The sequence below is a fragment of the Euprymna scolopes genome, chromosome 40, assembly GCF_053919585.1.
Source record: "Euprymna scolopes isolate OS-2025 chromosome 40, ASM5391958v1, whole genome shotgun sequence".
NCBI lineage: Eukaryota > Metazoa > Mollusca > Cephalopoda > Sepiida > Sepiolidae > Euprymna > Euprymna scolopes.
In genome coordinates, this window is record NC_136521.1 from 50,893,445 (window position 1) to 50,911,627 (window position 18,183).

The 18,183-nt window shown below is 36.9% G+C and overlaps 1 protein-coding gene across 1 annotated transcript in view; it reads left to right on the forward strand.

Annotated features, from left to right (window-relative positions):
• Nucleotides 1-18,183, forward strand: part of LOC145265560 (uncharacterized) — a 58,987-nt gene that overhangs the window by 880 nt on the left and 39,924 nt on the right. The gene's annotated exons all lie outside the window — the stretch shown is intronic.

Below are 18,183 nucleotides of genomic sequence, written 5' to 3' on the forward strand. Positions count from 1 at the left end.
ATTTTTCCTTTAATTAGTTTTTTTTTTTTTTTTTTTTTACCTAGTTTTGATAAATCAGATTGTTTAAACTGATTGCTAACTAGTTTTGTTTTTTTGCATGCCTGATTTCTGAACATGTGATTCTGCATGCTGAAATATTGCAATGTTGCTTGGACTTGTTATGGGGGGGGGGGGGCAGTAATAACCATAATGTTCGATTTTACTGTTCTTACCTTCAGTGCTAGCTTTACAGCGTTTCAGTCGATGTAACCTCCGACCTTCAGGTGTATCTTGTCAAACTTCCGGAATTCGCACGAAATTTCGAACACAACCCTTTATTTAATCCACTGTGGGCTAGCTTGCTCTCGTTCCGGGGTTTGTATTACTGTACACATAGATTCGAAAAAGTTGTCAAAAAACAAATATATAACAAATAAATGTTATCAAAGGCAAGATAAGTTACTTTTCTACCTAACTGGATATATTTTTCGTGTTTTTATTCAATGTAACATGTTTATTCAGCTCGAAAACCATACAGTGTTTACCGATGTATTGGAACATTCAAGATGGAGTCTGATGATTCTCTCTTTAACACGGTAAGTTTGGGAAAAGATGTTATAAATACAAAACCGGATAAAATACTGTTAAAAACTCGCTCAATACATGTTACTGTGACATAGGTTGACATATATTCGGCGGGTTTTTAATAGTATTTTGTATAGTTTTTTATTTATAACAACTTTTTCCAAACTTACGGTGTTAAAGAGGGTGTGAGACGCCATCTTGAATTTTCGAATACATCGGTAAACACTGTATGTTTTTCGAGCTGAATAAATATGTTACATTGAATAAAAACACGAAAAATATATCCAGTTTGGCAGAAAAGTAACTTATCTTGCCTTTGATAACATTTATTTGTTATATATTTGTTTTTTGAAAACATTTTCGAATCTGTGTACAGTAATACAAACCCTCGTTCCGTCATCTACGACAGGGTAGAAGTCCTGAGGACTCTCGTTCCGTCAGCCATGACTGGGTAGAAGTCCTCCTGAGGACTCTCGTTCCGTCAGCCATGACTGGGTAGAAGTCCTCCTGAGGACTCTCGTTCCGTCAGCCATGACTGGGGAGAAGTCTTTAGGACTTTCGTTGACGGAGCGAGAGCATGCTACCTTCGTGGATTAAATAAAGGGTTTCGTGCAGATAAGAGTTACATTTGAAGAAGGCCGGAGGTTACGTCGGCCGAAACATTCAAAATAACGCTCAAGAGGAGAACAGCAGTCCAAGAATCCAAATAATACGAATACTCAATACTCGATTTTGTGTTCACTTTCGAATGTCTAATAATTAAACATCATTTCCGGAAATTTTACTCGATTGGTGGAGACCATAAAGGATTTTGGACATTTTCAACAAAACAGGGGGGGGGGGAATAAAATACAACAAATGAATGTTACTAAATACAAGATAAGTTACTCTTTTACGCCCCTCCCCTTTTTTCACCCCAAATAAGGCACAGTGCCACTTGGACGTAAGGGGCTACTATTTGAGACCAAAGCTACAGGGACACTATGTAAAAAGTTTAGCATCGAGATGTCTGTTCACATTACACTTGAACTTCTACATGTCAGTACAGTCATGGAAGTAGGGACTCTGGACGGAGTTCCGAAATCTAGCAGTCCTAGGGAAGAGTTTCTGACATTATGGTGGAGGGGTGGGATTTTGCTGCTTGTCACGTTTGTTGGGAATATTTATGCCGAAGAAAGGACTACAACTGCTTTGAATTCGTCAGAGCACATTCCATCAAAATATCAGTTGACAAGAAAGTTAATGCGGTTTTTAACTTTTAAATTCAGATGAATATATCTTGACTTAAACAAAGATTTATTGATCAAAATAAGCATCATCAGAATCAACACCCTTCCGCCAACACAAAACAAGTGTATTTATGCGAGTGCCATGAAAATTTTGCCTTCTGGTGACAATGAAGGCGTTTTTTATATCGCCTTAGGTTTTTTAAGCATTTCTCACACAAAAAGTTGAGATGCTTGAAAAAGTGGTATTCAGTAGGTGAGAGGTCTGGCGGATGAGGCAGAGTTTCGTAACTCAATTCGTTCAACTTCTGCAGGGTCGCTTTAGCAACATGCGGTGTGGCATTGTCGTGGAGAAGAATTGGGCCTTTTCTGTTGACTAATTCTGGATTTTGTTGAAGTTTCTGATGCATTTTATCCATTTGTTGGCAGTACTTTCTTGCCGTAATGATTTCGACTGCATTAAAAAAAACTAATCGATTAGGCCGGTTGCAGACCACCAAACAGCCAGCCAGACCGTCTTTTGGTGCAACTCTGGCTTCGGGAAGTGTCATGAACCTTCGCTGGTGTCTAATCACTGAACTGGGCGTCACTAGTTGTCGTAAAAGAACCCACTTTTCATTGTAAGTAACAACCTAGTCAAGAAACGGGCCATTGTTGTTGTGTAAAAGAGAAAATGACACTTCATAATGGCATTTTTTTTTTTTTTTTTTTTTTTTTTTTTGTTGTCACTCGATCTGTGAGGCAGCCATTTATCAAGTTTTTTGTCCTTCCAATCTCTTTCAAGTGGTTGGAAATCGTCATATATGTTACATCTAATTCAGAAGCAATTTCTCAGACAGTTGTGTGTGGATTGGCTTTAACTAAGGTTCTTAATTAATCATTGTCAACATCCAATAGCTGACCACTATGCTCATCTTCAAGATTCTTGTCGCCGCCACAAAATTTCTTAAACCACCATTGTACTGTGCGTTCGGTAGTGGTTCCTGGGCTATACACTTCGTTAATATCGCGAGCTGTTTCAGCAACTTTTCGGCCTAGCTTGAATTGAAATTAGGAAATTGTGCGAATTTGCTTTTTTTTTTTTCCATCTTGATTGTATTCAGTGTTTTGAAAAGATAATTGTTCTAAAACGATTGTAATTTGAACGATCAGATAGAGCGAAAAACGCTTTAAAATACAAAGTAACGGTATTATTGCGAAAACTTATTTGAAAATACCTTGTTTGAAATCAAAATAAAAAAATTTCACAAGCACTTTATTCTCAACTTGTAAAACAGGCAGAGGGATGCAAGATTATATTGTCCAATTGACTATTGTACACTCTTTAACTCTTATCCTCGAGTGGTCTTTGTGCCCTGGTAAGTGGTGATGCCTATGTAATAAAAAAAAAAAAAAAAAAATCGTTCCATCACTAATATGTATAGATGCAACTTGAAACCACTTGTAAATTTGATATTCCCTAGACACTTCCTCCTCCTAGAAAAAACTGGTTCAATCCGCATAGGATGAATACTGCTCATTTTATTAGTAGAACATGGATTTGAGGCCTTTTTTTATTGCGTAGGTTTCGGCGTCGCAAATTCATTTTTCATTTTGGTACTGTGCTGCTAACAGAACACTGGCATGTCAAGTTTACAGTCCAGCCATGCTCGACTTCCATCATAGACAATATGTACATCAATATTTATTTGATTTCTCACGAGGGCAAAACTGGATACAATTTATTTAAAAGGGAAACTCTGGATTGGTAGAAAAACTTTTGTTAAATTGCCTCCGTCTCAAAAGATTTTTGCCTCTAACTGAGGACAGAACAATACTACATTTGGATTTTCGCCTAAAAACGGCAGTAGAATTAGGCAAGATAATTTTATCTTCTCCTGATCCATAGGAAATTTGACAGTGGTTTTGAAGTCTTCATATTGTCAATTGAACAATAGTTTTGAAGCCTTTGGAATGTCAGTTTGATGATAGCTTTGAAGTGTCAATTAGGTGGTGGTTGTGAAGGTTGTTGAACTGTCAATTCGATGCCAGATTTGAAAGCCTTTGAATGGTCAATTCGATGCCGGATTTGAAGGTCTTTGAATGGTCAATCCGATGCCGGATTTGAAGGCCTTTGAATGGTCAATCCGATGTCGGATTTGAAGGCCTTTGAATGGTCAATCCGATGCCAGATTTGAAGGCCTTTGAATTGTCAATCCGATGCCGGATTTGAAGGCCTTTGAATGGTCAATCCGATGTCGGATTTGAAGGCCTTTGAATGGTCAATCCGATGCCAGATTTGAAGGCCTTTGAATTGTCAATCCGATGCCGGATTTGAAGGCCTTTGAATGGTCAATCCGATGCCGGATTTGAAGGCCTTTGAATGGTCAATCCGGTGCCAGATTTGAAGGCCTTTGAATGGTCAATCTGATGCCGGATTTGAAGGCCTTTGAATGGTCAATCTGATGCCGGATTTGAAGGCTTTTGAATGGTCAATCTGATGCCGGATTTGAAGGCCTTTGAATGGTCAATCTGATGCCGGATTTGAAGGCCTTTGAATGGTCAATCCGATGCCGGATTTGAAGGCCTTTGAATGGTCAATCCGATGCCGGATTTGAAGGCCTTTGAATGGTCAATCCGATGCCGGATTTGAAGGCCTTTGAATGGTAAATCCGATGCCGGATTTGAAGGCCTTTGAATGGAAAATCCGATGCCGGATTTGAAGGCCTTTGAATGGTCAATCCGATGCCGGATTTGAAGGCCTTTGAATGGTCAATCCGATGCCGGATTTGAAGGCCTTTGAACGGTCAATTCGACAGCGAGTTTTATTATTATTTATAATATATCATGGCATGGTCAGGTGTATGTTATCAACTTGAATAAAGTATTCTATGGATTGTGTTTCATCAAAACCTTTGCATGAATTTTATAAAATTCATCTGCATATCCAAGGCACTAGAGCATGACAAAGATCTGGCTCAAATGTGGCAGCAGTCACCCTAAGCAGGTTGAACTAGCTTTCCCCAAAGGAAGAAGTTTATAAGCAGTTCCCAGTTGCATATATATCCTGGATGACGACATCGTTTTTGCAGTTCTTGCAGGGAGATGCCGACATACACCTACATACGGCACCTGGTATTCATACACCTTCAAGCAAATTCATCACTCACAATACTACTTTTTTTTTTTTTTAATGCATTTTCTTGCACCTGCTTGACATCATACTTCTGATTAATTTCCTTTCCTGGCAAAATGAAAACAACTTTATTCCGACAACTAGATTCGGATGAATTGGTAAAAAAACTTTTGTTAAATTGCCTCCGTCTAGCCGAATTTTGTCACCTCTGACTGAGGATGGAACAATACTACATTTGGATTCTAACCTAAAAGCAGTAGTAAATAGGAATAGCATAGGAAATTTGAAAGTGGTTTTGAAGCCTTCATATTGTCAAGTCAACAGTACCTTTGAAACCTTTGAACTGTCAATTCGATGGTGGTTTTGAAGCCCTTTGAACTGTCAATTCGATGGTGGTTTTGAAGCCCTTTGAACTGTCAATTCGATGGTGGTTTTAAAGCCCTTTGAACTGTCAATTCGATGGTGGTTTTAAAGCCCTTTGAACTGTCAATTCGATGGTAGTTTTAAAGCCTTTTGAACTGTCAATTTGATGATGGTTTTGAAGGCATTGTGACTGCTTTACTAAAAAATTTTATTTTTCGTAATTTTAATTTTTGTACAATTAAAACTAATATTTTTTTCCAATTTATAAAATGTCTGCTGCATTGGCTAAATGTTTCATCATATTCCAGCAACAATTTGCATAAGTTGCCAGAACGTAACGTACCACGCTTACACATGCGTTTTGTTTGTCAAAAGGAACATAGGACAAGTAATAACTCAACTCCTTTTTTTCTTTTTTCTTTTTTTCTTTTTTTTTTTTTTTTTTGTAGTAACAGCATTATTTCCCAGTACTTTCCGAAAAACACTGATCATGCTTCTTCTCTCTAACCTGTCCTCTTGAATATCATTTTGAATGTGCTCTCTCTCTTCATTTTATAGCCTTTTTCTTTTTCCTTATCGTGATGTCATTTTGTTCGCGGCTTAATATTTGCATATGGTTGTCATACATGCTCGGTTACAAAAATATGCTGATGCAACATTCAAAGAAAGAAAAGTCTTTTCTTTTTCTTTTTTTTTTTTTTTTGCGCACATTTTCTATTTTCTTCAAGTGTTCGCACAAGCTTGAAATTTGACTTTTGCCTTGAAAAGGTCTTATTTCTATCATTACCTTGCAAATATTGAAAACATGGTAAAAACGCCGCGAAAATCTTCTTTATGAAAATTTCTGTTGCAATATTAAAAATAGAAATAAAATTGAAATGAATACTATTAGATTTTTATTTTTTTAAGTATCAAATAAAATTTTTAAATATTGGAGATAAAATCGTAATACATTGTTCTAAAATGTTCTAATCGGAATACATTGTTCTAAAATGTTCTAATCGGAATGCATTGTTCTAAAATGTTATAATCGGAATGCATTGTTCTAAAATATTCTAATCGGAATACATTGTTCTAAAATGTTATAATCGGAATACATTGTTCTAAAATGTTATAATCGGAATACATTGTTCTAAAATGTTATAATCGGAATACATTGTTCTAAAATGTTATAATCGGAATACATTGTTCTAAAATGTTATAATCGGAATACATTGTTCTAAAATGTTATAATCGGAATACATTGTTCTAAAATGTTATAATCGGAATACATTGTTCTAAAATGTTCTAATCGGAATACATTGTTCTAAAATGTTCTAATCGGAATACATTGTTCTAAAATGTTCTAATCGGAATACATTGTTCTAAAATGTTCTAATCGGAATACATTGTTCTAAAATGTTCTAATCGGAATACATTGTTCTAAAATGTTATAATCGGAATACATTGTTCTAAAATGTTATAATCGGAATGCATTGTTCTAAAATGTTCTAATCGGAATGCATTGTTCTAAAATGTTCTAATCGGAATGCATTGTTCTAAAATTTTCTAATCGGAATGCATTGTTCTAAAATGTTCTGATCGGAATACATTGTTCTAAAATGTTCTGATCGGAATACATTGTTCTAAAATGTTTTAATCGGAATACATTGTTCTAAAATGTTTTGATCGGAATACATTGTTCTAAAATGTTTTGATCGGAATACATTGTTCTAAAATGTTTTGATCGGAATACATTGTTCTAAAATGTTTTGATCGGAATACATTGTTCTAAAATGTTTTGATCGGAATACATTGTTCTAAAATGTTTTGATCGGAATACATTGTTCTAAAATGTTTTGATCGGAATACATTGTTCTAAAATGTTTTGATCGGAATACATTGTTCTAAAATGTTTTGATCGGAATACATTGTTCTAAAATGTTTTGATCGGAATACATTGTTCTAAAATGTTTTGATCGGAATACATTGTTCTAAAATGTTTTGATCGGAATACATTGTTCTAAAATGTTTTGATCGGAATACATTGTTCTAAAATGTTTTGATCGGAATACATTGTTCTAAAATGTTTTGATCGGAATACATTGTTCTAAAATGTTCTAATCGGAATACATTGTTCTAATCGGAATACATTGTTCTAAAATGTTATAATCGGAATACCTTGTTCTAAAATGTTCTAATCGGAATACATTGTTCAAAAATGTTCTAATCGGAATGCATTGTTCTAAAATGTTCTAATCGGAATGCATTGTTCTAAAATGTTCTAATCGGAATGCATTGTTCTAAAATGTTCTAATCGGAATACATTGTTCTAAAATGTTCTAATCGGAATACATTGTTCTAGAATGTTCTAATCGGAATGCATTGTTCTAAAATGTTCTAATCGGAATGCATTGTTCTAAAATGTTCTAATCGGAATGCATTGTTCTAAAATGTTCTAATCGGAATGCATTGTTCTAAAATGTTCTAATCGGAATACATTGTTCTAAAATGTTCTAATCGGAATACATTGTTCTAAAAGTATCTTGTGGATACAAGAGTTACGTCCCTTTTCACAAAACTATCCGGTAGTTTTTTTTTTGTTTTACATAGGCGTCACCACTTATCAAGGCCGAAAGGCTACTCAAGGATAAGGGTTAAAGAGTGTACAGTAGTCAAAAGCACAATATAGTAATCGATTGTAATGGAAGTTCGGTAAATTTGTTAACTTAAGTGGAACGGCTCATCAGAAACTTGTTCACGTTGGACTTGAAGACAACCATATTATAGACAGCTGGAAAGCAGGAAAACGGAAGACAATTCCACAGGCGTGCAGTTCTAAGAAAGAAGCTTTGATCATGGAATCTATGTTTAGGTTTAGGCACAGATAAAGAGTGGGGGGAATTATTGATAGTGTTTTCAGCTAGTCGAGTGTTTCTTGTGAAAGTTTGGCAAAGGGGGGGGACCATAGATTGAAGCTCAGTCGAACACTTTCCATGAAAATAACGATAAAGCAGAGACAAACTCGCGACATCTCTTCTGTGAGACAGAGGTTGCAGCGAAGAGAAAAGGACATCTCCCACCAGGCCACAAAGTCTATTTTGAACCCTATCAAGGCAGGACAAGTCTTTTCTAGCAGCTCCTGCCCATAGTTTCATGATAAAGAGATGTAACTCTTGTATCCATAATACCAGAAATTCAAAATGTAAAAGAAAAATGAACACAGTGTCGACCAATCAACAATGGGGAAAATAACATTTAATTGCGCATGGTTGTTCAAATATAAGTGGGTCAAACAATGTAAATATGATTGACAGCCATGTTGTTTTGTATGTAAATTAAAATGATTTTTCCTGTTATCAATTAAGTTTATTGCTTTATTATATCACTAGCGAGGGGTACCCGGCGTTGCCCGGGTGTTTGTAGGTGTGTGTGAAAAAAACCCGAAATGTGAAAAAAAAACAGGTGCCCGTGAAAAAAAATGAAGCCTTGACGCGCAGTTGGAAAATAGTAAAGTGTGGAAAAAAAAAAACAGTTGCGCGTTTTTGATTGACGTGACGGCGATAGGTATTCAGCAGTTAGCATTTTGTGTGGGACAGTTTTTAATGAGGTCAATAAATCGGTTTGTTTGTTTTTAAAAACCCGCTCCCTGTTTATTAGGGGAAGCGTCTCATCTCGAAATGAAAGCTACCGTCTGATATGACGAAGTGGACATTGACCAAACGTTACTTAGCTCTCTAGAGACCACTGGCTTTCGGCCAGTAGGTATTTATTTGCTCCTCCACCGAGCAAATTAGGCACAAGGCCAATTTTTAATGTGAGGAGTGAAAAGAGGGGGAAGGGAAAAAGGGGACCAGCTCCCGAGAGGTGGGAAATGGGAGCTAGTTAAAGGTCAGGCATGTGGGGTTGCCCCCACATCTGGTCTTTGCTTGCAGTATCTGCCGGAACAGATGGTATTTATTTGCTCCCCCACCGAGCAAATTAGGCACAAGGCCAATTTTTAATGTAAGGAGTGTAGGGAGGGGGAAGGGAAAAAGGGGACCAGCTCCCGAGAGGTGGGAAATGGGAGCTGGTTAAAAGTCAGGCATGTGGGGTTGCCCCCACATCTGGTCTTTGCTAGTCATAGCTAGTCATAGCTTGCAGTATCTGCCGGAACAGATGGTATTTATTTGCTCCCCCACTGAGCAAATTAGGCACAAGGCCGTTTTTAATGTGAGGTAAAAACCAGCTCCCCCAAAAGTAGGCAAAAAGGGGTCACTCTGGTTACCAAAAATAATAATTGTCCCAGTATAGAGGGTTTCCCCTCCATTGACTGGTACAAATTATCTTAAGTGCAGCATCTGCCGGAACAGATACTACACTTTGATCTTGGCGCGCGGGCCAGTGGCTTTCGGCCAGTAATTAGTCAAGTTTCGCTTTTTGTTTATACCGAAAACCGAATGTAACGCATGCCGATGCCGGAAAGGTCGAATAATTAACGTTTGAAAGTCAATAAAATTAAATAGACAGGCGAGCTCCGTGGTTAAGTGTGAGATATTACAATTTATAGATGATATAAAAAGTTTTAAGAAGTTGTGAAGCGAGCGAGCGCTTCTCTGAAAGAAGCCTTTTGTGGACATCGAGGAAAAGCGTACATACATACATACATACATTTTCGCTTTTATATATATAGATTGTTTATATACAAGGTGTCCAAAAAGTCACTGAAGAGTTTCAAACTTAAATTGATTCTTTGTATTATTATTCAACAGACTACTGTTTTCATCCTGAGTGTGATTTTCACAACGTTTCGGACAATATAACCATGGGTCCTTGCGTGGCGCAGTGGTTAGAGTACGAGGAAAAATCAATTGTAAAAGTGACCTTCTCCTGAAGGTTGAAGGTTCAATCCTCAGTGTGGGCGACCGAAACATATATGTACGAATTACTTAGGATCTCTATCCAGTCATGGCTGACGGAACAAGAGCGTGCTACCTCCATGAAGTAAATAAAGGGTTCCGCTCAAAATTCCGTCTAAATTCCTGAGTTCGACAGAAACATCCCCGAGTTCGACAAGATCCACCTGAAGAAAGTCGGAGGTTACATCGACCAAACCGTTGTGAAAATCACACTCAAAATGAGAACAGTAGTCCGATGAATAATAATACAAATAACCCATCTTCATCTAAAAAATTCAGAAACGTCAAATCGATTCAGGGTTTGTTTTACTGTACACATAGATTCGAAAAAGTTGTCAAAAAACAAATATATAACAAATAAATGTTATCAAAGGCAAGATAAGTTACTTTTCTACCAAACTGGATATATTTTTTGTTTTTATTCAATGTAACATGTTTATTCAGCTCGAAAAACATGCAGTGTTTACCAATGTATTCAAAAATTCAAAATTGCACCCGACTCTCTTTTTAACACGGTAAGTTCGGGAAAAGGTGTTATAAATAATAAACTAGACAAAATACTATTAAAAACCACCAAATATATGTCAAGTTATGTCACGGTAACATATATTGAGCGAATTTCTAACAGTATTTTGTCTAGTTTATTATTTATAACACCTTTTCCCGAACTTACTGTGTTAAAGAGAGAGTCGGGCGCCATTTTGAATTTTCCAATACATCGCTAAACACTGTATGCTTTTCGAGCTGAATAAACATGTTACATTAAATAAAGACACAAAAAACTTATCTAGTTAGGTAGAAAAGTAACTTATCTTGCCTTTGATAACATTTATTTGTTATACATTTGTTTTTTGACAACTTCTTCGAATCTATGTGTACAGTAATACAAACCCCGATTCTTTATTTTTTATATCTTTCTGTAATTTTAATACCATTTGTCTAAGACATTGGGAAATTTTTTTTTTTTTTTAAATGCAAAATTCAAACAATCTGTATTTATGAAAAATAATGTCTTTTAAATATTGCCCATTTTCAGCTTCACATATTTGTGCTTTTTCCAAAACATTATTCATGACAGATTGCAGAATCTCTGGTTGCGATTTAACTCCCTTATTTCGTTCCTGATGTTTTCTCTCAATTCTTGCAGAGTTTGGGGTTTGTTAATATATGTTTTGAATTGTATTGTGACTTGGGCTACCTCTTACATGAAAACGCCGTCGATGAGCTCTTTGCGTCAAAACAATTGACCCCTGATTTTGGTAAAACAATTTCACAACTTGCATACGAGGGGCGTGCAATAAGTAATGCCCCTGACCCACTTCCAGTTGTCTGATCTAGCCGAAATTCTGCATGTGCAATGATTTATATCTCTACGGGTTATGTGGCAAATTACAGCTCTGAACTAATTGTGGTTTCTGTTTTACAGGTGTTTGAACTAAGTCAGGTGTGAAATGGAGCCTGTTGAATGTCGAGCAGTGATCTGGTTTTTGTATTTGAAAGGACGCACACCACAGGAGACTTTTGATGAAATGAAAGAAACTCATGGTGATAATGCCCCATCATATGACCTTGTAAAATGCTGGCATCGTGAATTCAAACATGGCCGAAAGTCTGTGGAAACAGCTCCCAGACCTGGTCCTCCCCCCCCCTCCCCTCGGCTATTGATGAGGCATCTGTCCGTCAAGTTGAGGCTGCCATTTTGGAAGATCGGCGCATTACTATTCGCCAAATAGCCCAAGATGTCAAGATTAGTACAGGGTCTGTGGAAACTATCATTTATGACCATTTGCATATGCATAAGGTGTCTTCCAGATGGATTCCCAGGTTGCTCACACCATTCCAGAAGTGATAACGCGTCGAATGCTTGAGAATGAATTTGGAGATATGCCAAGAAGATGAGTCAAAGTTTTTCAAAAGTCTGATTACACAGGATGAAACCTGGGTCCATCACTATGATCCAGAGACCAAAGCCCAGTCAATGCAATGGAAGCACTTGGACTCACCACTTCCAAAGAAGGCAAGAGTGCAGCCCTCCACTGGCAAGATCATGCTCACAGTCTTCTGGGACCAGGACGGAGTAGTGATGACAGATTTCCTGGCAAAGGGTACCACAATTAGGAGCTTATTATGCTTTACTTTTGAGGAAATGAGGGAAGCTATCAAAATCAAGAGGCGGGGCAAGATCATCAAAGGTACCCTCCTCCTGCAGGACAACGCTTCGGTCCACAACTCGCATGTCGCCAGATCAGAAGCGTGATCATGAAATCCTTCCCCATCCTCCCTACTCTCCTGACCTTGCACCCTCTGACTTTCACCTCTTCCCAGCCATAAAGTTGTTTTTGAAAAGAAAGCGTTTCCCAGATTATGCAGCCTTGATTTCTGAAGTCACGTCGTGGTTGGAGGACCAATCTGGGGTGTTCTACAAAAACGGTCTCCAGAGCTGCATCAAATGATGGGAGAAATGCATAATTCTGGGTGGTTCTTATGTAGAGATAACTGTGCCATGTTTCGTTGCTCTACTTCTATGGGAAGTATGTGAGGGGCATTACTTATTGCACACCCCTCGTATGTTGTTCAATGCTATACTTATCCATAATTAATTTCCAAAATATTATCTGTAAAATATTTGAAACGGAGAAAAAAATAATCATAAATGGTAAAATGACAAAGATTTTCAACCGTTTAAGGACTTTTTGGACGCCCAATATATCAAATTTTGTTTACAAACTTGAATTTTGTCAGGAGAAGGCTTTGAAAAACTTTGATAATGACCATTAAAAAATCTGTACGGAACTGTATTCATTTTCACCAGCTGAGCAGTTCCACATTCGGTGTGCAATGAATTGGATTCCTCATCTTTTTACATATTAATGAACGAGAAAGATTATCTGAATCGCAAGATTCCCATCTTTTACTTTTAACTCCTTTGTTGTGGCTTAATGTCGAAAGGAATGAGAAGGCTTAGAAATGGTGAAATGAAATATATATATATATATATATATTAATAAAAAATACAGAAATGTAGGTACTCCTGCAGTATTTTACCCACCGATTTCACGATTTTAGCCGAGCGTTGACGAACGCTTTCGGCGTTAACGCCGACGAAAGCCGAGAATTCGGAGCTACGGTGCAAGAACGCTAAAAGTATGTGAATAGCAACAACATTACAAGGAAAAGATATTACACACACACACAACAAAATGGATAAAATTAATACAAAAAATTTGGATAAAATAAATCACAAACACTTACCGTAAGTTTTTTTAAAGTAAAATAAATTTATTTTGTTGAATATTTTTTTTTTTTTTTTGGTTCATTTTGTTTTCCGATAGCTTTTTTTTGGGGGGGGGGGGGTAAGCAACAGTAATAAACACTTCAATGTTTTTTTTTTTTGTGTTTTTAACAAAACGTTATTAAACAGTAACAACAATGTTTTTTTTTTGTTTGTTTGTTTTTTTTTTTTCAGTAATGTTTGTGGGGGGGGGGGACAACAATTACTGTTTATCTTTAGTTCCGACTGGAAGATTTTCTACTGACTGTAGAGAGGCAAAGTAGGGAGCAAAGGGTTTTCAGAGGATGTGGAAAGAAGCTCCTTCCCAAACCGGGTAGCCTTCCGCGATTTGATTTATTATGGAGACAAAAGGGTTGTGTCCAAATTTTTGTCTCCACATAAATTCGCATAAATATGTTTCCAACAGCTCCCGATTTTTTTTTTTTTTTTTTATCGCTAAATTAAATAGCTGAAATGAAAGGCTGTGTATTTTTACTTTGAACAATAAAATAACTGAAATGAAACGCTATGTGTGTAATTTCAATGAAAATTATTCGTCTGCTGCGCGTTCGTTTGAAGCGCCCTGATTGGCTGATAGAGTATCGTACCGCTCGCCATGTTCCGGCGTTTTCCGATGGATGTCGATCAACGCTCGGCTAAGATCGTGAAATCGGTGGGTAAAATACTGCAGGAGTACCGAAATGTATATTGGCTGAATCGGACTCCGCTCAACTGGAAGTACAAAGTATGGTTATGATCCACTCTCGCTGAGTCCCAGGTCCAGACTACTCGATAGCAGAAACTGGTTACCGGAACTGATGTCAGGAATAGTCCATTGTCAGAATCTGTAGGGGTGCCAGCCCAACAGTTAAAATATTATGTTCTTTTTTTTCTCGTACAACTTCTGTGAAATTTGTCTTTTTATTTCTTTACTATCCTGGGTGGCCAGGTGTTTGGAGGTGTGTGTTGAGCAAAAAAAAAGAAGAAGAAGCCGGCAGGCAGGCTCAGACCCGTAACGCAAAAGGAAGGAAAAGAACGTAAAAAAAAAAACCGCAAAAACGTGACATATTTGCCGTTGCTTCCATCGCCAAACCAGAAGTGGCAAAGGTTTAAATTAAGGCTAGTCGATCGAAAAGAGGGGATGAAAATATTTGCGAAAAAAGCAACCCCCCCCCTCCTTGTAGAAAAGTGCCCAGTTGAGGATGAAGGAATTAATGTTTTTAGCCAATCTTTCGATATTTGTTGTCCGAAGGATGGAGCTTTAAAACGATATTGATCTCGTGAAAATCTGTCGCCTCTGTCTAAAGTTTTAGACAGACGTACAAACATACATACATACATTTCAACAGACAGATGAGATTTATTATTTCTTTATGGGATTTCTCTTTACCTAAAATGAAACCTTACAGCACTGTCTGGTAAACGATGTTCTCTTGTCGTCCGTACATCTTTCCACGCAAGAGAAATGTTGCCAGCCTCTCTCTACTGTATCATTATGTTCACGGTAGAGCTCCACTGACATCACATTTGTGAGAGAGAGGTTGCAGAGAAGAAAGGGTGGGACCAATCAAATTGCAAGTACGTTTCTCTGTCTTACCAGGAACCTACAAATGCGACACAGATTCACCAGTCGAAATATGATAACAGTTCTCCATCCATGCTTTGATATTAGATTTGTAGAGATAGAGAATAAGCCTTGGATGTGAGAAAGTGTTTAGAGAGAACCGATTTTACAAGAAGCAGAAGGAGCAATGGATATGATATACAAGGTGGAACGATAAAGTTGTCTCATTCTGAATCCTGAAGCAAGTCTGCCAGCAGCTACCTGATTTCACCAGGGAATCACCACACCCGTCAACACATCCAAGGCTACTTTGGTGTTGACTTTCAAACCGACTTTGAAGATGTGAGGTGGCATGATGTGACCCTTACGTGAAACCGCGACCAAAGACCATAACCATGGCCGGAAACTTTGTTTTCATCACCCTGGTCATGTCCTATTATTTGTGACAATCCAGCAATGCATTTTGAGGGTGCTGGCAATGGTCTTGCTGTAATAACTTGGATTGGTAGAGAGCATGAGTTGTACAGTGGCACATCTCCAATCTCACTCGTTGAACATTTTATCACTTTCAGACATGATAGAAGGCTCCTATCGCTTTTGGGATTTGTGCACATCTGGCCAACTAGTAGATGGCCTGCAACAAGAGGGGGAAAAAAAACGTTTTCATCAAACGGAATCCTTTTTTTCTAGAGCGACAATTTTATCATTCTGCTCTGTATGAATGATTTGCTGACAAAGAAATACCAGAAAGTTCTAAGCGTCGATTTTTCACCGAAGCAGAGAACCTCTGGAAGAAAAGGGATACGCCTACAATTGAAAAACAATTAATAGGATTAAACGAATTTTATCTCAATCCTCATATGAATCCAAATCAACCTCTACATTTGCAAATATTTCAACTGATCCAAGGGTAATACTCGATTTTGATGGGATCTGCTCGCCAGGAATTCAATCAACTTGTTTTTATAATTTTAAAGTCGGTTTAGATTTCTTTATCATTTGTTTTCTTTCCAGAGGTGAGCGAATGAAAGTCAACAATTTTTTTTTTACACATCTCAAGATTTTTTTTTTTTTTTTTGTACCGACTTGACATAGTAAAACTAGAATATGCGTTCTCCACTTTTTAGCGGAATTCCACTTTTTTTTATTTTTTTTATTATTATTATTATTAGGTTAAAGTAGTTTGCTTGAAGCATTGTTAAATGTGTATATAAAAAGAAATTTAAGGTTGTAGAACGCAGACCAATGCGAAGATGTGACAGACTCAGACTGATGCAACAAGATATAAAATGATGGAACCAGTTATGCAGTTTCGCTTTTATTGATCCAACACACACACGCACACACACACACACACATATATATATATATATATATATATATACTTTTTTATTATTTTTTATACAATATTTTACATCTAGGATATTCTTAATTGCGTCAGGGGTTAGATGATGTGTCTATGATGCTATATTTCGGATGTCTTCCCTTCGTCAGACATGTTCGTCTTTTAATATTGTATTTAAAAAAGAAAAAGGATATGTACATATGTATCGTTTTATTTATATATACATATACACGTTGATTTGATCAATAAAAGTGAAACTGCATAGCTGGTTCCACCATTATATCTTAAGTTGTGTCAGTTTGAGTTTGCCTTTTATAAACTGAAATTTTTTTCTTATATTATTATTACTAGCCTGGGTATCCCGCGTTGGAGGTGTGTCTTGAGCAAAAAAAAAAAAAAAAAAAGTTGTAAGCAGGTAGGCTCAACCCGTGACGCGAAGGCGGAAAAGACAGTGGAGATGTGTGGGTAAGGGTGTTGGTTGAGCAAAAAAAAAAAAAAAATTGTAGTAAGCAGGCTCAAACCTGTAACGCGCCAGAGGAAAAATAGGTGCAAAAAAAAAATAAACGGTCTTACCAATGTGCCTACTTCAGTTGTGACGTCACGGGCAGTCGAAATAATGCCTTTCATACGATGTCGTGAACGTGAGGGTTGAATGACTCGCAAAAAATGTCAGCGAAAAAAAAATCTACCCTCGCTGTAGAAAATAGCGCAGTTGAGGGAGAAGGAATTAATGTTTTTAGCCAATTTTTCGATATTTGTCGTCCAAAGGGTCGAGCTTCAAAACGATACCGATCTCGTGAAAATCTGTCGCCTCTGTCAAAAGTTTTAGGCAGCCATACATACATACATTTAAACAGACAGGTGAGATTTATATTATTTCTAAATTACAAATTAAAAAAAAAAACAAATCAATTTCTTTTGTTTCCTTTAGGATAAATGAATTTGTTTCGAAATTAGCAAAATGTTAATCTTTTTAGCCATGAATATGTGTGTGTTGGGGGGAGGGGGGTGATCAAAACAACCCTGTTTAAAAAAAAAAACGTTGGCCGGGTGTTTGGAGGTGTAAAAGAAAAAAAAAAGTTTTAGTAGGAAAGTAGGCTTGAACCCTGAACCTTTGACGTGGAGGTGGAAACGAAATGGGAAAAAAACCCTGGGACCTAACCATCTCGGCCACGAGAGAAGAGGAATAAATATAAAACGTGTTTTTCTGCTGTAAAAAAAAAAAAAAAAAAAAAAAAAAAAAACTACTCGATCAAATTAAATGAAATTATTTTTTTTGAGATCTTCAGTCCAAAACGGATATGTAAAATATAACCTTTTTTTTCGATATTTTCATTTTTTAATGTCTTGATTAAACTGTACAAGTACCCAAAAGAAATTAATCTGCAAATGGCTTTTATATAAAATAGAATCTACTAAATACTAGCATTTCAGCCCGGCATTGCCCGGGTGTTTGAAGGTGAATGTTGAGCAAAAAAGAAACAGTCAATTTTTAAACTTTGACCCCTATTATGACCCCTTAATATTTGTTTTGGGCTCAAATCAAGTTATTAAGTTAGATCCATGTCCAAGGAACCTATATCTAAAATTTTAAGTGTTTAGACCCAAAATGGGTGGAGGAGTTTGGTAGAGTTCTCAAAGGTCAAATCGTTGAACTTTGACCCCTTAACAGCCAAATTTCTGTCCGAAAACAGATTACAAAAATTTTCCCAAATCTCAGTACCCTGTATATCAAATTTTGCGTCTGTAGATTTAAACTTGACAGAGTTATTGCATAGGAAATTGTACACAGATACAGACACGTTCACTTTTATATATAATAGATTTGAAAATATTAAGAACCTCAAATCGAAAATCC